Source organism: Saccostrea cucullata, unplaced genomic scaffold (genome assembly GCF_032062105.1).
Source record: "Saccostrea cucullata isolate Sc308-1 unplaced genomic scaffold, CSIRO_AGI_Scuc_v1 ctg735, whole genome shotgun sequence".
In the NCBI taxonomy this organism is placed as follows: Eukaryota; Metazoa; Mollusca; class Bivalvia; order Ostreida; family Ostreidae; genus Saccostrea; species Saccostrea cuccullata.
This window is the reverse complement of record NW_026928570.1, coordinates 157,084-181,507: the sequence shown is the minus strand read 5'-3', so window position 1 is coordinate 181,507 and position 24,424 is coordinate 157,084. Positions and strand designations below refer to the sequence as shown.

Genomic DNA, 24,424 nt, shown 5'->3' with positions numbered 1-24,424 from the left:
ATACGAAATCTCTATTTTTTCCATGTTCAGATGTTATGGCGAAGGTTAAAGGTTGCAGACAAAGACGCTATTTTTAGCATACAGGTCACAGTCAAGGTCAATGACGTTGGTATCATTTGAAAAAGTTCAATTAGTGGAGTATGCAAACCAAATATTAAGTCTCTATCTTTCATGGTTCAAATGTTATGACGAAGGTTAAAGTTTGCAGACAAACAAATTAAACAGACAGACAGGACAAAACAATATACGGCTCGGATCCGAGCGCATAATAAAGTGGAGTCCTATATATAAAAACTGTGTAAAACATTGATTGTTGAATATAAACCAAATTATAAAACATGGGATAAAAAGAATATCACATGATTTGTAGTTGGATATGATTTGTATCCATTTCGTTGTGTGTTTTATCCCCACGCCAGGCCTCGGGGATATAAGACACACAAGTCGTTGGATAAAAATCATATCCAACTACAAATCATGTGATATCCTATATTTATCGACTTTGGTCAGTCGCGCGGCCGAAATTCGAACTAAAGACCTCCCGATCATGAAGCGAGGGCTCTACCGACTGAGCTACATAATAGTACCAGGAGAAGAGAAGAGTATTACAAAAACAATGCATTGTTACTATAATTTATTCAACCCTACCCTTACACCAAAACCAATTCACGAATGTGGAAGAGGTACCCTCATCATCATCACTATCCATTTAGCTGAAATTTTCCCAAGAATTAAGAACAACAATTTGCCACTTTATATATAATCATGAGCCCCCCCCCCCCCCCCCCCCCCCCCCCGGAAAACATCAGATCCCTCTACCTTAGGACCTCACAAGTTTTAAAAATTTGTAACACACGTTTACCAACTATGCACTATGTTCATCTGTTCAACACTAAGGAGCAGACAGGACTATCGAACATAGTATTTTATTTTAATGTTATTAAATAGAACCCTACCCATTCACCAAAACATTTAATCCAGAAACCTTGAACCAAATACTTGCTCATCATAGTGATACATATAATTTCTTTATTTAAAACCAGGAGTAAAAAGGAATACATGTATGTTAAAAAATTCAATGTTTTAGTCCCAACCTTTCACCAGAACCCCCAACCCTGGTGTCGCGAATTTCATAATTGTTGAGACATCCTTACTTGTTATAATTATGTACTTAGTTTGTTTCAATAATAGCCAGCATCCGATTTTAAATGTAGAACCAACAGTGCTCCGCCATTACATCAAAACCCATGATTAAGGGGCCATCAAATTCACAATTTTGGAACAGGTAGCTTTGCTCATCACAATTTTTTTATCTAGTTACTTTGTTTCGAAATCAGTACCGATGAAACATATTGAGATAACGAACAGTATTGAAGATCAGAAGTCCATAAAACAATACAAAACAGGAGCAGAGCAAACATGGACCTCCAAAACATCAGAGATGGGATAAGGTGCCATGGAGGAGTAAGCATCCCCTGCCGACCGGTCACACCAGCCGTTTGCTCCGTGTCATGATTGGGAATTAACGGAAAAATCCGTTGTCAATTCAGCGTATAAATAATGGACTAACAATTAGTATGAAAAACGTCAGTCAGCATTTGACTCAATGATAAATTGTATTTTGCTGACAAGGTCATTGTATCGACCATAGAAATTACGAAATGATGACTTTAAACGAAACTGCTGATATTCTTGTTTCATCAACTTGTTTGTCCATAATTTACCTCGTCTTAGAAATTGTTCATACGTAGAGCATGCTCTGGAGATCCTCAAAAGAATTAATGCATAATTTTCACCAAAGAACCCTTAGAGTCCTGTCCTAGCACCAGAACCCCTGACCAAAGAGACGTACAGTACATGTAACGTTCACAATTTTGGTAGAGGGCTCAATGCATTTTACACAATCATAAAACAGTTTAACTGCTTAAAGTTCAGGAGTAAAGAGGGTTTTTTAAAAATTGCGGTTGGTTAGGGACTATGATATTCAAATTGTGTTCCTCTTTACCCATGGATGCTATATTCCAAAATAGATTGAAATTGGTTCACTGCAGTCCAGAGAAGAAGTTGATAATGTTTAAATGTTGACGGACGACGCACGTAGTCAGACAAAAATGAATACCAATGGCTCACCTGAGTGACTCAGGTGATATAAGAAAGGATTTTCACCCAGCGAAATATTTTCCTTGATGGATATAAAAAAAGTTCACATAATAACTCGGTTTTAAATATTGAACTCTTACTCGAGTAAATACAGGGCAGTTTTATAAGCACTTAGGTAGAAATATCTGCTAATAAGCATATTAACAATATATATTTTCAATATCATGGGGATGTAGTCAAAATATTGATTGTTGAGGCTAATGTACTGAATATAATTAGACTGACACCCATTATATTCCTTCTTTGCTTACATCATATTTTCCCTTAATATTAGTATGCAGATATATCTAATGAATTGGAGTTCTACATCTTCTCAGTCAAAACAGCCTTTGTGTCTGCATTAACTTCTTCATCATTGTTTAATAAACTAGAAAATCGAGTTTTTGTGGAGGAGATTAGGAACTACAGTAACTGACAATCGTTCTGTTCGTCCACTGATGATCCAATCATAATTTTAAAAGTCAAATTATTTAAAAACGATTGCTTACACACCTGGAGGTGAATAAAAAAACCCACTTTGGCGAAGGTATGGTCACTGGAAATTATGATATAATCTATATCCTGAAGTTTCTAATTATACTAGCTCTGATGGTTAATACTTACAGTGTGTAACGAAGGAAGAGAAAAGTAGCATTTGAACTTGAAACTTTGCAACGGCAATAAATTGAAAATTGTTCATTGGTTTAATGAATCTTTTCTTGGCAAGATTAATGGTAATCGGACAAAAACTGTAGGAGGAGTAACATTTTAAAAATTTCTCATGTGCCAAATTAGTTTGAAATCGGACCAAAACTTTAGGAGGAGCATTTTTGAAGAATTGTTTAAACAAACAGGCGGATACCTTACTATCGCATAACATCTTCTAGAACTTCCCAGGACATGTAGTTTTGGTCTGTCTTTATGAATTTTATTGTTTGCACGCACATCTTAAACCTTGTCTGTATCTTATAACTTGGTTGAAGTTACGACGTTCATATATCACTTGTGTTCTTTGGTGTCGAGACCTTTCCTAAGATACCAGCGTACTTTGACCTCTTTACCTTATAGTTTGAACGACTTTTTCAAATTAGTACCAAAGTTTACCCATGGCCAAAACTTTCTTTGGAAAACACGTTTACCATTAGTTCATTAATTGAATGAATTTGACATCCATTCGAAAAATTTATCCTTAATTTTGTCATAGCTTTCATGGCCGTAGGAACCGGGCGAAGGGGGGGGGGGGGGGGGGCAGGGAATAATTTTACCGATATATAGATATCTATAGAAAACATAGATACTGTTTGAATGCGCTCAATAAAAACGTATGATTTTCTTTTTGCCTGTCAAAGAATTTTAGGTAGTTGATAGCGCCCCTCAACTGAAAATGTATGGCTGTGACCGCCCAAACTGGACTTGCTTCATACGGGCCTGGCTTTAAACGTTTTGTACTCGGACTTTCATACATTACTTCTGTAATATTGTCAAAGCGTTTTGGGGGGCAATGTGACCTTCAACAAAGGTCACTGATTGAGTTATACTTGAGAAAAGTATAAAAATTCCATCTCTATTAAGAGAAGAGAAACCTTCATAAAAAAAGAGAACTATCGGAAACAGATATTTGTTAGAAACATTGAAATTAAAGCAGATCCAAGTCTAATTAAAAAAAAAGATATAAAGTTGTGTGTTGTCCATTACATTGTACTTTGTTACAAAGAAACATTGAAGCTTTGTTTTTCTTATGGCTGGATGATACAAACTGTTTTATCAAAAATCCAGAAAATACCAACCTTAATTATATTTACTGGGATATATGAATAAAATAATTTAATTTTTCAGCACAGAGTTTTAATCCGAAGTTTCACAAAAATGGAATTTAATGTAAGAAAAAATTATAATAGATTAGTAAGGACGATTGCAGAAAGGTTGAATTTCGAACATCAAAGGGAGTTTTCAAATTCTAAATTAATATGTTTATTATTTGCATTATTTACAAAGAAAAGAGTTACAAAATTATAAACCAATCCAGGCATTCATGGTTTTGTTTGTATCATGTGTCCTTAGGTACATGTACCAAAGTACTTGACAAAATGATTTCTAGGTATGTCTACACCTTGGAAGTATCATTATGGCAAGTTCAAGGATAATTTCTATGCAATGCATGATTTTTACTTAGCCAATTATTGGTAAAGGATTTCAGCAACTTAAAGGGAGGAAAGGGTACTGACTTTAGCTAGTTGACCTTGTCTAATTCTCGGATCAACGACATGGCACATTCCAAACGCAGAACAGATTTAAAATTTCGATCCGCTCTATATCTTAGTAAATGTATCTTTGAAAGGAAGAATCAATGAAAGCATATTTCTGATACGAACTAGTTTGCAAAAATATAATTTTGTGAGCACTGTCCAAGTTTTTTGTTCTTCAGCTTAAGATTTCTTGAAATCTACATCTTGACGATTTAATATTCACAGATTTTTGTAAAAAGAAATCTGACTGTGCGAAGTTATTATAAAGTAGTATCCATGGAAAGATTTCAATAAAATATTCTCTGACTGTAAATAATTTTTTTTTATCCTTTCATATATAAAAATTATGGGAAGAATAGCATTATGAATCTATTACATTTGTTTCATTTATTTATTAACTGACATAACTTCTTTCTTCGAATTCAAAATCAATTAACAGACTAGATAAAGTTGTTAATCAATATGTGTAACACACCATGCAATGTTTTGTCAAATTGTTTTGTTTATCGAAATCACATGAATAGAGAAATATTATGATTTATTAAACTGTTTTACATGTACAAGTACTTGTGTACCAATGATATTGCATTCATGATATAGCTGAAGACATATCCTTGGCGAGCTCACAAAAATATTACTCCGGAGCATTTTTTTTGAAATTGCCAGATACATCTCAGCCTGGGTTATTCCCTAGGATGCAGAGTCCGACATATCTGTTTCATATAAGAATATTTTTCTACAAACAGATAATTATATGATAAAAGTGATGACTTCATCTCTTTTATCGTCAACTTTCCTTACTCAGGACAGGCAGTTATATACATATATCACCTACATAGCTTGCACGGAAAAGGTCCCTATCTACACAGTGACCCTGGTATCTGAGCATACATGTACATGTGGCTCTCCTCTGGTAAGTGGTGGCGTCTCCATATGAGTGAAAACTTTTCGAGCAAAACTTTAAACAACCACAAAAACACACAAAACCCATATTACATACAAATTGGATTTATGTCTGCCAGCTAAATTGATATGCAAAATAAATTCCTACGTACGAACAATTTCTATAACAAGGCGCTTTTGACAAACAAGTTAATGAAACAAGAATATTGACATCGTTTAGAGTCATCATTTCACAAGTTCTATGGCCGATGCAATGACCTGGTCAGCAAGTACAATCTGTTCAGTCGAATGCTGACTGTTATTTTTATACCTGTTGAAAGGTCACCATTACAACACTGAATTGTCTTCATATATATTTTTCCCGATCACGACAAGGCGTACACGGCGGGTGTGACCGGCCGACACTGGGGGATGTTAACTCCTCTGCAACACCAGCTTCCACCTCAGTCTGATGTTTTAGGAAACCGCGATTACTCTGCTCTGCTCTGTTTAAATGAGCTTTACTGAGCACGATTACTCTTAATTATCTTCATATTTTCTTCCCATTATATCCAATATTTCCTTTTCCAAATTTCCTACTTTCATAATGCCGATTTGGCGTTAATCAATATGCATGTACAATCAATAAGTCTTTTTTCAAGAGCTGATAGTTCTTGCACAGAAGACACTATCGGGGATATCTTTAAATAATGTCAATGAGATGTAAACAAAAAAAAAAAAAAAAATCAGTATTGCAGATATCCACTTTGTGTCAAATATTTAAAACATGTTCATGATGACCATGGTATTAAAGCATGTAAACCTGCAAAATATATACCAATCATTCAATTCGTGTGACCACTATTAGTGTCCTTGACGAGAAGTTCGACACAACTTGCGTGCTTCTGTCACCAAAGTGAAGCATCAGTCAAGACCTATTCGTGTCGTTTGAGCGAACCAAAGCAAAGCGAGTAATTTCAGACCGTTAAAGTGAAATTCTTAGATTTGTTAGAAATATTTCGTAACCACCTCAAAAGAATCAATAGGCTTCAGAAAATGAGTTGCCTCAATAGTTTATGGCAGAAATTAAAGCAATTTTTAGTGACAATTTGTGTTTCATGGAAGTCACACCGATTGGTCATGTCAATATTTGTCTCACTCTCGTGTGCCTGTAACATCTAAATATAATTCTTCTTGGAACGAGTTTATTACCTTGTTAACTTTAGGTGATTTTGAGGACACTTATTTTTATGTATTATAGTTTCCTGATGAATATGACCAATTTTATTTTTTTATTTTTTTTTTTCAGAATTACAAGGGATAATATTTTTTTTATCATAAATACTTAAAATTTTATCAGTTTTAAATGTTATTAAATAATTATTTCAATTATTCAAGGATCAATTATTTCAATTATTCAAGGATCAATTGTATGGAGGAGGAGTTGATTTAAATAGCTTCATGTAAACTTGATAGAAAGCACTGAGTTAATTTCATTTAATTACAAATAGAGATATATTGTATTTTTCCCCTTAACTCATGAATGGGGTGGTCTTTATCTTTTTACTTGGCAGTAATACTCGCTGCACTGAATTCAAGACATCGACAGAAAGAAAAAATTTAAATAATAAGTAAACGTTCTTCCATACTGGATAGAAGTTATGGAGTGGGCGTGCTGTTTGAATTAGCAAAACATTTTATTATGCAGTCTTCCCATTGTTCTAGGAATTGACCCTTATGTCGCAGGTTCTTATTGCGGAACGTGGAGATTGGTCCTTTGGACGAAACCGTGTCGCAGTAGGTGCTGTCAAGGGAAAAAAATAATCTTATAGCTCAAATACATTAAGTGCCGATGGAGAATTTGCAACGCTCCACCGCCAAGTGTCGCAGTCTCAATATGATCTCGAAGGGATATTAAACATACACACCAAAGTCTTCCGAAAGGGTTCTAAATTTATTAACTCGTAAATCGTACTACTGGCAATACATGTTAATGAACAACTGAGGCTTTTCACATGTTTGCTGTTACATAAGAATGAAGAAAAGTGAAGAAAGCGAAGTGTTTGATCGTTATCTCCATATATTTTATCTTAAATACCAGTAAACCGTATAATTAAAGTTCAGAATCGCACTTTAAATATGACGTGATTAAAAATGAATTCTTTAAAGATTTTTTTCATTGTAAAAATACACACTAGTGCTAGAATTTGAATCCTAATATATATATCTCCTATAGAAGATATATTAAATTGTAGGAATCTATTTCTATGTATAAATCTCAAAACATTCATAGTAAATGTGTACTTTTCTTACAGCCACTTTAATATTATTCACTTGTTTACAAGAAAAAAGGACAGTTATGCTCGACATATGCTTTGAATTTGAGATCAAGGGAGCTGGCAGAAACTTAATATGAAAGAATTGACTACTGTCTTGGAGGTTTATCTCTTTCTCCCACTTAACATGCTTCTTCTGTTAATATTCTTAATGATATCTCTCCCTGTGATTTTTCCAAAAAAAACCAAACTTGTTCCGTTTCTTTGAGACTTATGAGAAACATAATTTTTACATCGATATTTTAATATCAAAACTTTCCCAATTAATGTACTCTATTTTGAATTTAGATAAGAACTTGTTTTGTTCTTGTCGAAAGTTATCATAGGACAAAACACTCATCTGAGGCAATGTAAAGAAATTCCTCTGTGAAAAACAGTACATCAAAGCTATAATTAAAAGTGCACATTTTATAATCATTGATTTAAAGCGATTCCTGTAAAACCTGAGATAACAGAATTGGAATATATGAAGATAACGAAAAGTATTCAGGCCTAAAACTTCATTCAAACTATACAAATTAGGAGGAGAGCTAAAACAGAAGTTGGATCATGTGCCATGGAGGAGTGAATATCCCTAGCTGCAGAAAGGTCACCATTCACACTCGCCGTGTTCTCCTTTACATGACCGAGAAATAATGGGAAAATCCGACGAGAAAACAGGAGATGCTTGTGAAACACTTATGCCCCATCCACCAAATAATTGGAATTTGTCTAAATCCGAGGGGCATAATTCCGTCCAAAATGATTCGATTGTACCAAAATAAACAAAAAATGACCTAGATATTCTTATGATAGATCTGTATACCAAATTTCATTTCAATACGTGCAACCTCTGCAAAGAAAATGCACGGAAATTGCAAATAATTGGAATTTTTCCAATTTTCCAATTTCCAAGTCCAAGGGGCATAACTCTGACAAAAATGGCTCGATCGCACCCCAAATAGAACTTGACCTGGATATTCTTATGATACATCTGTATATCAAATTACATTTCAATAAGTGCGCATGCAACCGCTGTGTATAGATAATGGCCAAACAATAAGTATGGTAAAAAAAATCAGCATAGATTATTTTAGCTGACAAGGTCGTTGTGTCGACCATAGAACTTAGGAAATGATGACTTAAGAAATCTTGATCTTCTTGTTTATCTACTTTTTTGTCATTAAATTACCCTAGAAATTGTTCATATGCAGAGCACACTCTTGCGTATCGAATCAACTGAGAGTGAGATGTAAATCCCGTATGCGGGTGATGAGGATATATTGCTGCCTAAGTAAGGGAAGTTGACGATTGAATAGTTGAAGTCATCACGTTTATCACAAAGCTTTGTTGATACATTACTATTAACGTCTTTTTCTGGTTAAAAAAATAATCCAAATATAAAACAGATGTTACAGACTCTATAGAATCTTTTATTTTTAGCTCATCGGGATATATCGTGTCGACGAATGATTTTTAATTGATATTTCGTCGTCGATAAGCCTCTAAATTGACGACCACAGCAAGTGTTTTCTTCATTTCGCGTATATGATTTTGAACAAGTTCTACTACATATGGATACAAAAATAATCTGCTGATTAAAAAAATATATATATTTTTTCAAAACATTCCTTTGTGAAAAAAACTTCTGAACCTATGCTTTATAATTATATTGGAGATTTGGATCTTCATACAATTGTCAAGGATATTTAATTTTTACGTCCAGAACACGTAAAGCTGCTCGACCTAGAAATTTTGATGAATTTATATATATAAACACATTTTAGCCTCGTTTTAGTTAAACTTCAAATACATGATAAATGTTAACCAGAAGTCTGTCGAGACTGAAGCCCTACTGGTTTGTACTTATAACAAATGAAGAGAAAAGTAGCAGTTGGGACTTTAAACTTTACAACAGCTATAAATACAGTAATGATGTCTGATCTGTTAATTGAGTTCTTTTTGTGGCAAGATATTGCAATAACACTAAAGCTGTAGATGTAGCTTTTAATAAACTTTAAAAATATTTTCAATTTTAGTAACCATGGCAACACCGTTCATTGAAATCAAAAACCGATAAACAGAATTATATATCTTAGTGTAGTTCTTCTTGTGTGCCAAGTTATATTGAAATCAGACCAAAACTGTATAGGAGGAGGAGAATTTTAATTGTATTGCACAGAAATTTCTATTTTTAGTAACCACGGCAACACCGTTCATTGAAATCAAAAACCGTTGAATAGAATTATGTATTTTAGTGTAGTTTACTTGTGTACCAAGCTACATTGAAATCAGACCAAAACTGTAGGAGGAGTAGCATTTTGAAAGTATTTCACAGAAATTTCTATTTTTAGTAACCACGGCAACACCGTTCATCGATATCAAAAATCGATACACAGAATTATGTATCTTAGTGTAGTCTACTTGAGTACCAAGCTAGACCAAAACTGTAGGAGGAGTAGCATTTTGAAAGTATTTCACAGAAATTTCTATTTTTAGTAACCACGGCAACACCGTTCGATAGCTGCAGAACTGTAGCTCTCTGCTTGAGAAAATTTGAACAGATAAAGAAGAGCGCTACAGATCCAACCGTTGTAAAAACCTTCGACTTACACCGACGATTTTTTGTCGCTACTTTAGGTATTTGCATATATTTCGTGTAGTTGAAACTTTCTCTGGCTTTTAGAATTGCATCCTATAATTAATAATATGTTGAACTCTTATTTGTGATACTTTATTAAAGTTTATTTACCTTTTAACGGTCTGAAACAGTCCTGTATATAGTTTTGTGATGTCAGTTTAAAAGAGTTCCATTTCGACGTCCGTAACCACAAACAGCCATTTGGTAGCGTTGAAAGGTAAGTTTAATTATCAGGAATTGAAGTTAAATGTATGGTCAATTATTAAATACCATTTTTAAAGTTGTGGAAAGTATAAAATACAAGAAAAAATACCCGAAGTGAGTGACAAAAAACTGTCGGCGTAAATCAAAGGTTTTTAAACGCTTGGATCTGTAGCTCTCTGCTTTATCTGTCCAAATTTTCTCAAGCAGAGAACAACAGTTCTGCAGCTACGATATCGAAAACCTACGGAAGCGTATTAGGGCCGCAGTATCTTTTATTAATTTGTTATAACAGATTATCAATTTGTTTAAACAAATTATTAATTTGTTATAACAAATTATTAATTTGTTATAACAAATTATTAATTTGTTATAACAAATTATTAATTTGTTATAACAGATTATTAATCTGTTACAACAAATTATTAATTTGTTATAACAAATTAGTAATTTGTTATAACAAATTAATAATTTGTTATAACAAATTAATAATCTGTTATAACAAATTAGTAATCTGTTATATAGAGAATAATACATACCCTTTTCCATATCACATCCTGTATACAAATACAAATACAAATCCTGTATCAGCCCGAGACACCAATATCAGCCAGAGGGCCGAAGGCCCGAGGGCTGATACAGGATGTGATGTGGAAAAGGGTATGTATTGATATGTTTATTACATACTTAGTTATAAAATACAGCATACATTAATTTGAGAAGAAAATAAGTAAATAATCATGCATGGACTCCTTACATACATGTACATGGTCCATTGTCTAATACAATTTGGGTTTGTTTCTACTTCTGTTTCAATGCTCTAGATCCGTAATTTGACATTAATCTATAATTACAAGTATTTGTAAATTAAGATTAACCTTATTTTCCAAAAGTTAAAATTAAGAGAATATGAACCCACCAAAAATTGTGTATGATCACAAGTACTGTTTTTGTGGTTTAATTCACTAAGGGTGTGATATTTGACGTCACAATAGCCGTATCAGCCCTGCAGGGCTGATACGGCTATTGTGACGTCAGCAATATCGCATATGCAAAAAACTTGTATTTATTACTAAGTGTGTAATAAAACAAATTACTATTTTTGGACATTTGACATGTACACAGAACTATGGAATCTATATCAGATTAAAAATCTTTAAAATATTGAATTTGTGAAACAATAAGCACACGGTCTGCAGAGCTTTGACTTATGTGTTTCTTTCAGGAGCTCAGACTTTTCACTTCAAACATCAATGTCATGATAAATTGCATCAAAGTCCATGATTCTATTCCTTATTATCTTATTCTTAGAAGCTTTAATGAAACTTTGTCCGTACGTGCCCCCCCCTCTTCCGACTCTGTTCTGTCATAGCACCCGATTCGTATGCTAGGAAAAATATTATCTTATTTAAGGTATGCAACAGAATGTTACAATATAAATTGTTTTATTTGTATTTTGTTTTTGTTCATTTTAACTCTCTCTCTCTCTCTCTCTCTCTCTCTCTCTCTCTCTGGGTTCTCTCTTTACATGTGACATGATCTAGCTACTTTGAATACTGCTTGACAGTCATTTATGCCTACTGTTCAACCCCATTCATGTATAAAGGAAAAAAATCTTGAAACTGAATCCCAGTTCCATATATACAAAATCCTGGATCTGCTCCTGTGGTGAACCTCCATGGTTCCGTATAAAGCTGTGAGCAACAAAGGCAACATTGACCAAAAAGAATTTGCAGATAATTATCAAGGAAAAAATTCATTCCGTAACAACTTTCCCCGGAAAATGAAAGAAAAAACCCACAATATTCTTGAGTGGGTAGCGCTTGGTAAAATTCAATATTTAATACCTGTTGTTTCATTATTTTGTATGCGTGAATTTTTTATAATAAAAAAGAGCTTGCTGGAAAAGCTTTTAATAGTCCAACTAAAGCCTTATTATTGGCCAAAAACTTTGACAGTTGCAAATTATTTTCAGAAATCCGTTTTGTACTAAGATTTTTAATTTGATCTGGCTTTCGTATAGATCTGTATACATTTCAAATTTTGTCAAAATAGTGATTTGTTTTTTCAAATTACTAATTTGTTTTAAGAAATTACTTAATTGTTTTAACAAATTATTAATTTCTTATAACAAATTATTAATCTGTTATATCAAATTATTAATCTGTTTTAACAAATTATTAATCTGTTATAACAAATTATTAATCTGTTATAACAGATTAATAATTTGTTATAACAGATTAATAATTTGTTTAAACAAATAATTTGTTTAAACAAATTAAAAAAAGATACTGCTGCGGCCCTAATACGCTTCCGTAAAAACCGATATACAGAATTATGTATCTTATTGTAGTCTACTTGTGTGCCAAATTATATTGAAAGCAGACCAAAACTGTAGGAGGAATAGCATTTTGAAAGTATTTCACAGAAATTTCTATTTTTAGTATCCAGGGCAACACCTTTCATCGAAATCTTACACCGATAAATAGAATTATATATCTTAGTGTAGTCTACTTGTGTGCCAAGTTATATTGAAATCAGACCAAAACTGTAGGAGGAGTAGCATTTTGAAAAATTGTTTACAGAAGGACGCCGGACGCATTACTATCGCATAAGCTCATCTGGTCTCTGACCAGTAGAGCTAAAAATCGGGTCGTATGACACAATAGGTTTTGTCATATTGCTAAGCAAGCTTTTATGGCTAAAGAAAGCATGAAGAAAAATTTTATTTTAAGGATTTATATTTTTACCACGTACAATATGAACTAAATATTCGTTATCAATAACCCACGAAGAATATATTTCATTGAAACCATAAACGAGTGTAGTGGATCCGTTGTTAAAGACAACTGTTGGGAACTACCCCTCGACGGTATTCTCAACATTAAAGTCTCAGTATTGGAATTTGTCGATGTACGCTCTTATGAGGACAAAATCATGAGTTATCAGTTCCCTTGGAACGTTATGAAACGGGAATAAATCTTTGATTGCTCTGTGTTTCAGTATGTGCATTGAATTCATGTTTAATAGCTCCCCCTACGAACATCATAGTGCCAAGAAATTTGTATTAAGGGTCTCTCGTTTCTTATTTTCTTCCGCTTGAATTTAAGTGTTATTGTGTACATGATGTTTTACAAATGCCTTTTTCCAGGAACATTAAAAAAAATATTCAAAGATCTTGATTCATTTATCAATCAACACCTGTGAATAATTATTAATTTTGCTTTCGAATTAAATATATTCTGTACATAATCTTCACAGAAACATGTTTCTAAGACCACGAACCTATCCGAGATACCCGGTATAAAGAAATGCATTTAGACTAGGCATCTTTCTGTTTGTCGTGGACACTGGGACTTCGCTAGAAATAAGAAACAGGACCGGCATAACCAGAGCACATTCAAAGGCATGTATTAACTAAATAATATATCTACAGATGAAACATATTTACGAAAATTTAGATTGAATACCCCTAAGATAAACTAGAATGTCATCAAAACGCGGATCTATCCTAGTAAATAAGTGGACGAGCATGGAGATTCCAGTTTACCTCGAATAAACTTTGTTGCGGGGTATATCATTTCTACAATGAATCCTCTCAAGCTTATAAGACAAAAGTTTTGTTTCTTCCCATGCATTTTACAGCACTAAGTTATGGTTTAAACATAATTTACTTTTGATTGCAATATTACGATCCGCGGAGGCATTGAATTGATTTTTTTTTAACAAGATGCATTTTCCAACATATTATTTTAAAAGGTTTTAAAAGTTGGTGTTTTCACACAAACGGGCTAGGAAAAAAGGGGGAATATCATCAAACGGAGGAAAACATACTTTTAACACGTGTTCTGCGTTTTCATTCTTTTTCTTTTTTCATTTTTTTTTTATTTTTGAAAACATTTATTTAACGTAAAGTCAACCTTCTTTGATATGTATGAATATGTAAAATACCTTTTTGTAGCAAACGTTGACTTTTCCGTCTGGAAATAAAGGACTGTTTATGACTAGCGTTTTATATCAAACCTGTGAATCATGATCAGAGCAGACATTTTCTGCAAATTAGTATGAAAAAAACACCTTCTACCAAGAAGCGCTGTCTGAAACTTGTCGACGGGAATTGAAGATTTATTTTCCGAACGAACTTACTTTGAATAATATACAATTATTGCTGGTTTTTGAGGTCAATACAATGATTTAGCCATCTGAGGAGTACAATATTCACCGAGCCCGAAGGGCGAGGTGAATATTGTACTTCGAAGATGGCTAAATCATTGTATTGACCGAAAAAACAGCAATAATTGTTTTATTATATGATTCACTGATAAAATGATACAGCTCATTACTTGTTTGCATTTAATTAAGTCCTAGCCAAATGCAAGAGAGAAGCAGAATTAAAATGTGAATAAACCCTACCTGGTAGTCGTATCAATTTGAAATGTTTTTTTTTAAATCAATTTTAGTTGCCATGAAAGAAATATATATGTCAGTCTTTTTTATAGGATAGATTTTGAAAGGAAGGAGTATTATCAGGAAAACTGACTGCCAAAAAGTAAAAAAAAAATTGTTGTTCAGTAAATGTGTTGGAAGGGGGGGGGGGGGGGGGGCTTCATCCCCTCTTACCACCCTCACCTAAAATATATATTCACTTACGTTTTGTTCACATGGAAATAAAAATCATAGTCGTTTAAATAGCTTTCTAAAACAATTTGTATCAATTTGGAATTTCCCAATCTATTTTTAGATCAATGTAGAGGAAATAAATCCTTGTATTGACCTGGAACGTCACGTGCAGGTCAATACAACGTAATATTTTTCTAACATAGTTGGATCTCAGCCAATCAGAGAGATGGAAATTATTCAATCATATAATAATATGAAGATATTCATAAAAACAAAAGATCACAGTGAACGCTTCTCGTCCGCTCATTTGTTACTTGTGAAAATAAGGAATAAGATCAATAAAGATGTCTTACAATAGTTTTTAATTTGTATTATTATAGACTATTTTAACTGAACATCCTAAAAAAATAATATCATGTCAAAATGACTTCTTGACTTTAGGTTTTTAAAATGTATTTTCAATAGCATCTTATCGCCAGTTATGCGATACTCTGACATATCTTTATCTATGCGATGTTTTTGATTTTGATCTTTCTGTTTTAAGTATATATTCGATCATAGTTTTTATTTTGAAGCGATATTTGTCTGCTTTCAATTTAAAATCACTTTTAAAAAAACTCTAACTGAGATGCGGATGTATTGAACATTGTCCAAAGAAACATTTAAAACATTTTATTGAGTTGGTGAATTACTTGTTACAAACCAGAATCACTTCAACACCTTTGGATTTAACGTCAGGTAGATTATACATTCTTAAGCATCTGTTTGTATTTTGTATATCTAAATAAATGCATGATTTTAAACACAATTAACACATTACAAAATAATTATAACCGCAGGAGAATGCATACCTTAATGAGAGAAATCTCCCGACGCATTTAACGGGGAATAACAAATGAGCGACGTATGTAAATCCAATATCGTACCGGCAGCTGATCTTCCGAAAAAACAATGCGACTTTTCTCTTCTTACACTCGATCTATATTGTTCTGGGTCTATTGATTGGTTTCTGGATTTCACCATGGCTATTGATTGGTCGTCTTTAATCAGTGTTAGAAATACCTCGGTTAAGCACCTTAATATTATTAAATAATAATATATACATGTATTGTAGGTTTTTCATAAATATGTTATCTATTTTTTTCCCCAAACTGTTGATAACTAAATAATCCCTAATATATATATCGTAAAACAAATTGCTATTTCATTTTTGTGCATATCTGACTTCAAACTAATTGCAATGCGCAGAAAAATTAAAGCCATTTAGCCGCATACTTTAATTTGAAAGTTTTGCAACATTATTTTATTGTTTGAATTAGTGCAAGAACAGCTGTGGCCTCTGATTCTTGATTGTACTTAAACTTTTATATATCTGGGGGGCCTGGACGGAGTGTTTAAGGATACATTCATATACTTGATATAATCTCGTTACATAGGAGGAAGTACAATGGGTTTGGAATGTTTTCATACAAGCTTCAAGCTGCGTCCTCACTAGACGTGCTTCATATTGCCTTTGTAAAGGACATTTCAACTCTAGCTTCACAATCATCTTTCTGTGATTCCAACAAGCAGTTCAGTGTCAAGTTTTTCATTAGGGGTTATCTTTCTAAGAGGTTTGTAGGTGCTCTGTCGCTGCATGATATGCAGACATTACATTACGATAACTCGTTGCACCTGTTAGGTTTATTTTAGAATCCATAACAAAAACTTTACGATAGATAATAACGGAAACCTTTTGAATGTATTTTTGAATGTAAAAGGTGTAGACAACGAACACTGATTTGTGTAATTTGGTATAATTTTTCCAAGAGTTTTATCTTTAAATTTTTGAACAAATTTTAGTTTGCATTTCCTTTTGATTTAAAGGTAGGAGAAAATAAGTCAACGAAGACCAGATTTCACTGTAGAAAACCATAGATGATAAGATCTTGGTATCTGATCTGATCGGGATAAAAATACTCTTGCTTTCCCTTGACTTAGGGTCAGTGATCGAAGGAAGCTATAGCAAAGACCAAATGATCTATTCAAATACCATATCATAGAAAGGACATCCCAAAGACATTAAAGCAATTTGAAAAAAAAACAGGGAATTATCTTTTCCAACGATAAATTAAATTCCATGTTCTTTAACATAAAAATGCTTTATCAATTACAAAAATAGAACGTACTCGAATTATTTACCTAAACAGATGCTTAATTTTTTGATTGACAATATACATATAGTTTTACAGTATAGTTTTGGACAGCAGGTCTATCAATAATCTGCCAGAATTCCCATAGGAACAGAACTATTCTAACATTAATCTGAAGCAGAATTTATTCAAAACTTACATCTAAAAACGAGAAAAAAAATATTTGCTGTGGTCTTCATATCTGTCGGATGGAACATTAAACGGGGTACCGTGTCAAGAATTGTACCTCCCTTGGAACGCTAAATATCGTTTTTCTGATTTTCGATAAAAAAGTGTCACTAGAAAAACCCAAAGGCTTTCAAAATCGTTCATACAGTATTTTTATTTAATCCGTCGAAATATGGCTGAAATATTGCCGACTCGGAGTATATTTAACAACACAATGAATCAATCCTCTCGACGTTTAGATATATCAACAGCGTATTTTCAAGGGAGAAAAATTATTTCCATTTATATGTTTGTACGATACATGTATATCCCGATGAACTTGAAAGAAAATATTACACAGTGTCTGACACATCTGTTTCATATTTTGATATACTATAGTATATCGACCCTCTCTACGCCAGTGTAAAATGTTTTTTGAACATTGAGAAAAATATATTATATAAAGTTTTTTTATTAAGCTTATTTATTCAATTCTCAATGTGTGGTACGTGGCCTTTAACTCAGGGGAAAATGTTTTCAAATACAACAGTAATATAGAAATCACTCTTAATTACTTCCATAGAGGAAATACATGTAAATAACACGTTCATTTGACTTTGGCTATTAAAATGTTAATACTTGAATTGATTAATATACTGTAACTTTTTATTTTTTAGAATTAAGATCTAAGGGCAGATCTCTGCCTGCAGAAAAATACAATAGAATCTGAACAATGTCGTGCCAGAGAGGGTTCTCAACTAGAGAAAGACTAATGGTACATGTACCTAATAACAAAATTCATGACGACTTAATTTATGTTATAGGAATTTATCTATTTCTCCATAGGGATTTATGTACACATCGTACTAACAACTTATAAAACAAGACAACCTATTGAATAACAAGCTGATAAAACAAGGAGTTTATTTCGCAAGCGCTTTGTTCAATATAGTGGCCTTGTCAGCAAATACTATCTATCACAAAGACGAATGATGACTGACATTTTTCATAAAAATTGTCAATTTTTAATTAACACATTGATAATCCCTTTTTTATAACAAGAAACACACGGCGGTTGTGACCGCGCCTGTTGACAAAGAATGCTCAATTCGTGGCCCCTAATTCATACGTAATGATCGATTGCATCTGCTGACAGTGCAATTTATCGATGAAAACGTGCTTACATGTTAATGAAATTTTCACAGAATCAAGAAGACAATATCAGTAAGTGATATAATCAGTGAAATTAAATTTGACCGTTTTATATTAGAGGCAAGGTCAGGTCAAGGTCATTATCTTTTTCCTTAACATTAAGAATAAAAAAAATACTGTTGCCAATCATGTGATACCTACCTCTATTTCAAAAGTTTAAAGATTGTTCTTTTTGCATAAAAACATATTACTATATCGGGTCTATAGCATGATATTACCAAATTTACATAAATAATTTAATTTAACTGGATATTGGCTAATCCGAATTTTCTCTGTTTTTCTTAATTTTTTAGGATATATTAGTTATTTTCATATGCTTCCTATATTTAACTTTTTCTTATTTTCACATATAATAAAGTAGTCTTATAAATGTACAAAAATGATACAAAAACAAAAAGTTTTGATCGTTTACTATGGATTTTTGGCTCAAATCTGCACTTTGATGGGAAGCGTTTAAAAGCTAACAAAGTTCTAGTTTGTTTGGAAAATCATATTTATTTGATTTATTTTGAAAGTTTAGTCCCTCATTATTAATTCAACTTACATTTGAAAATTTCTCCAAGTCTTCGATTGTGTAAAAATTAGAACTTTCATTGTTCTATTATAATTTTGAGAGGCAGAAAAGAAGATATTTTCATACGCCACCATTATAGTCCCTGCTAGTTTTCAAACGCAGTTTACAATTTTTATTTAAAGTTGTACCATTGTGATGAGGAAAGAAAAATATGGTCTTTTAAATTCCTTACACCTCAATATAAAAGACATATAAGCAAATATACTTTGAATGTTTCATCTAGTCAGAAACCAGAGAAGAATCCTACCTTAAGCTGGTTGCTTAAACCCTTCTTTTATCAACTTGTTTGTCAATATCTTGCAACATTTTAGAAAATGCTCATTTTTATCAATTCAACGGGGAAATATAAATTTTATTTGAAGTTGATGATGGATTATTGCTTCATATGTGAGGAAAGTTTACGATAAAAAAGAGAGGAGACTTTACAGAGGTTTCTTAATAATAATTCTGCTTCATACGAATGAAAAACTGTCTACATGTATTAATACCAGGACACAATTGGCAACCATTGGAATTCCGACAGTGGATGGAAGACTCTGTCTCCCAAAAACAACATAAGCTTCGTCAATCACGAACTCGTATCATTTTATTTTTGATTGTCAACTTCAGAATACTTGCATTTACAATCGTACATGTTTTTAAAGAAATAATTTCGCAAATAACCAAGGACAAAATATGATGCATTTTCAAAGCTTAATCAATTAACCCAATATTATATAATAAAAGTCCAAGTCCTTGGTGGACACTGGCGTGTAAATTTAACAGATATGGTATAGATAAGAACGCGTAAATTAAACCGATAAAACAATACATGTTTTTGAACAGACAGTGCATTTTCTACACATATACATGTACAAGTATGTAACAAACTTGCAAGCATCAGGGTCGTAAGTTTTAATCTAAAGGAAGCGAGGTTAATTAAGCTCGCTGGGAAGGAAGTAAATATCACCTGTCAAAATTATAAAGAGAAATTAATTGTAGAAGATCTATCTTCGATCAATGAAAAAGGTGAAGATAACGAGCAGTGATCGATCTCATGAAAATCTTAACATATTTCTTTTCTGTGAAATGTGCATAAAGAAGTACATGTAACGCTGGAAATTCCAGTGGAGGGATCAGGTGCCTAGGAGGAGTAAGCATCCCCTGTTGACTGGTCACACCTGCCTTGTGCCCTATGTACTGATCAGGTAGACGGAACAGTTCGTAGTTAAATTCAGTATATACAGGACCCTATATATAGGAAGTAATAAGGCGAACCCTTGCTAACTTTCTTTGTGTTCATGTACTTATATGACTCACATCGGTTTTGAACTGTATTCCCTATCGAAATTGCCAGAAACACCTTTAAATTGTTGATTTACTTGCTCAATAGGTCCATTGTCACCTTGAGAATTATGATTTTATTCGCTTTTATAATAACGAGAATAACAAAAAAAAGAAGATATTTCTCTACATCTGAAAAACCAAAGAAGTCAAGGTCATCACTACTATCGGAGGCAACAGCGGCCAATCTATTTGTGTTAATGTTAGAAAGTGCTCTTGGGAAAATGAGGTGTTTCTCTCAAAGGTGTTCTTTCAAAATAATTCCCCTATTCATAGCATGCGTTAAAGTGATGAATAAGTAATTTTAGAAATAATGTTATATTATCTCTTAAAAATTATTGTTAGGAAAGAATTCAATTTTTTTTATCAATTTTTATCCGAATTCAAATTTTACAAAAAATGCTTACAAGAAGTGCTTCCAAACATGGGAGTGTATAATTAATAAAAGAAACTCGATATATAATCACAAGATCCGGGTAAATTTTAGTTTAATATATTAAAAGTCGGAAAAATATTGCTACATTTTTTTTTTAGCTATGCGAAAGTAAGGTGTCCGTCGTCCGTCTAGCTGTCTGTCTGTCTTTCCGTCTGTCTGTAAACAATTTTTCAAAACGCTACTCCTCCTACAGTTTTGGTCTGATTTTAATATAACTTGGCACACAGGTAGACTACACCAAGATACATACTTCTGTGTATCGGTTTTTGATTTCGATGAACGGTATTGCCATGGTTACTAGAAATAGAATTTTCTGTGAAATTCCTTTAAAATGCTACTCTTCCTACAGTTTTGATCTGATTTCAATATAACTTGGCACACAAGTAGACTACACTAAGATACATAAAATAGTGCATCAGTTTTTGATTTCGATTAATAGTGTTGCCATGGTTACTAAAAATAAAATTTTCTGTTAAATTTCTTTAAAACGCTACTCCTCCTACAATTTTGGTCTGATTTCAATATAACTTGGCACATAAGTAGACTACACTAAGATACATAAAATAGTGCATCGGTTTTTGATTTTGATGAACAGTGTTGCCATTGTTACTAAAAATAGAAATGTCTGTGAAATTCCTTTAAAACGCTACTCCTTCTGCAGTTTTGGTCTGATGGCAATGGCTTCTTTTCTCATCGTTTGTTATAAGTACAAAGCAGTAGAGCTACAGTCTCGACAGAGACTTCTGCTTTGACTTTGTTACAGGTGCAAATGTCAAACCGATAATTTTTCGATACTTTACATTCATTTTGATGTCCATCATCACATCTGCAGAAATCTTCAGCATTTCGAGATACCGTTGTAACTTAGTTGATGCTTTGCATCAAGATTTTCTCTTGTTAATGTTTGCTGTAAACACTATCTGCGAAAGTCGAAACATTAAGGTTGCTGATTTGTAACTTTCACACTTTTTTAATGATAATTATACTTTATGTACAAACACGTGTTTTCTTCACATTTTGAGTTCAGATCAACTTTTCACGTCTTGGAAAAAGGACACTCCGTTTCAAGATCTAGTTTTTTAATTTAGAATTCAAGAGTGTAACCCTTTTTTCTTGTTTATATCATTAAATCAAATAACCTACTCTGTTGTAATTTGTCTTTGTTTGTCGTTATTAATATTTCACATTTTTAACCGCATCTCACTATCAAGGAATATTAAACTCGCCTTACAATATATTCTGAAATTAAAAAGCAGGAATAGATAATCAGATAATCCTGCTTATGATCGTGTTATTCACGCAGTATGAAAACCGACAACGTTAAAACTGGTCAAGGATTTTAAAAAATGTCGAGAATTCTTTTGACCTAAAAGCACCTCATATTATTCTGAAATACCATCATTTCCAAATACTTTTCAAAAGCTGATGAGTGACATACATTCGATATGGCCCAGGGGCCTTACAGGTCACCTGATTATCATGTAACAACTTTCCAACAATTTAATTTGGTTGTTTTAAATAAAAGCCATGAAATTCAAAATTTTGAAAGAGGCACCATTGTTTATTATAACTATACACTAAGCATGCTTACTTTGCTTACTTAATATCATAAGTAGATCAGAGTAACGAAGATAAAATGCATTTCCACTTTATAACCACCAGTTGTGCACCCCAACCCACAGGAATCACTGACCCTGGGGCCACATATTTCAAAATTTTGGATATTTTATCATGTTTTAAATTTTATTGCATCATAAATGGTTCATTAAAACCAAAGAGCAGATTTCAAAGCATTATTTTATTTTCAGACTATGTACCCCCCCCCTCCCCCGCAGTACCCAAGGGCCCTGAAATGAACCATTTTGGAAGAGGCACCTTTCTTCATCATAAATATCTTCCTAGATCGATGGCATATTACACAGGAGCAAAGGAGAAGAAGTTCTAATATGAAGAATTAATGCTTTTTCACAAAATAATCATTAGAGCCCAGCCCTAACACCAGAACCCATGATCCTGGGAGGTATGTCCAGTTCACGATGTTTTTTCGATATTGTCGACATCGCAGTGAAATACCAGTCCTCCTAATATCATAACATATTCAACATGACAATGCTGGATATAATACCTTTGTTTATCTCTCTATGTATTATATTGTTAAATGATAATAAGTCCACACCTTGTAAAGATTTCTTTCCCGTTTTCTGTTGTTTACTATCGTTCACATCGTCGACATTGCAATGTTGGTCGATATCGATTCGACATTGTGTCAACATTGCCCTTTTTATATTTCTTGTTAATATCGTCGACATCGTCGACATCGCAATGTTGCTTGATATCAAGTCGACATTTTGTCAACATTGCCCTTCTTATTTTTCTTGTTTACATCGTTCACATCGTCGACATCGCAATGTTGGTCGATATCGAGTCGACGTCGTGTCAACATTGTCCTTCTTATTTTTCTTGTTTACATCGTTCACATCGTCGACATCGCAATGTTGGTCGATATCGAGTCAACATCGTGTCAACATTGCCTTTTTTAAAAATCTTGTTTACATCGTTTACATCGTCGACACAGCCATGTTGGTCGATAATGAGTAGATATTGTGCAAATATTTTATTCTTATTTTCTTGTTTACATATTTGTGTTGGCCTATATGAAGTCGACATCATGTCAACATTACGTTTCCTCTTATATTTATCTGTCTTGGTTACATCGTTGACAACATATGTAACTTATAAAATCATATTATATAAGTGTCGTATATTATTTTTCTTCACAATAGAAATAATACGGTATCAACGTAGACGTCGTAAAAGCGATACCGCATCAACATTGTTTACACTGCGATGTCAACGATGTCGACAGGTAGAAACAAGACCAATGTAGACGATGTAAACTCGATATCGTTTCAACATTGTTTACATTGCGATGTCGACATACAATAGAGAAATAAAAACAATGTAGACGAAGTAAACGCGATATCGTTTCAACTTTGTTTATATTGCGATGTCGACATACAGTGAAGAAATAATAACAATATGGACGATGTAACCGCGATATTGCATCAACATTGTTTACACTGCGATGCCGATGTCGACAATGTCGTCATGTAGAAACAATAACAATGTAGACGATGTAAACGCGATATCGCATCAACATCGTGTGCAGTGCAATGTCTTGATAATGAATAAAAACAATGTAGACAATCTAATCACAATATCGTGTCAACATTGTCGTTATTGCGATGTCGACAATATCGAACTGATAAAGTGAACTGGACATGAATGGACCCAGGGGCCATGAAATTCATAAATTGAGAAGAAGCATCGTTCCTCATCATAACTATGTACATAGTTCATTGGTTTAATACCCAGGAGCACATGAGAAGATTTTCCAAAGAATTAATGCATTTTCACTATATAATAAATAAAGCCCCGCCCTAACACCAGAACCCCGATCCAGGGGCCATGAAATTCATAATTTTGGAAGAGACAT

The 24,424-nt window shown here is 33.1% G+C and overlaps 1 protein-coding gene across 3 annotated transcripts in view; it reads right to left on the bottom strand.

Annotated features, from left to right (window-relative positions):
- LOC134277993 (G-protein coupled receptor dmsr-1-like) overlaps nucleotides 1–24,424 on the bottom strand; it is a 68,056-nt gene that overhangs the window by 31,424 nt on the left and 12,208 nt on the right. Inside the window, exon 1 of one of the 3 annotated variants that reach the window (XM_062760298.1) lies at nucleotides 15,896–15,977. The exons of the other annotated variants lie outside the window; for them this stretch is intronic. The gene's annotated coding sequence lies outside the window, so the exon portion shown is untranslated. Of the gene's footprint in view, nucleotides 1–15,895; nucleotides 15,978–24,424 lie in introns of those variants that run through there. 3 annotated transcript variants of the gene reach the window in all.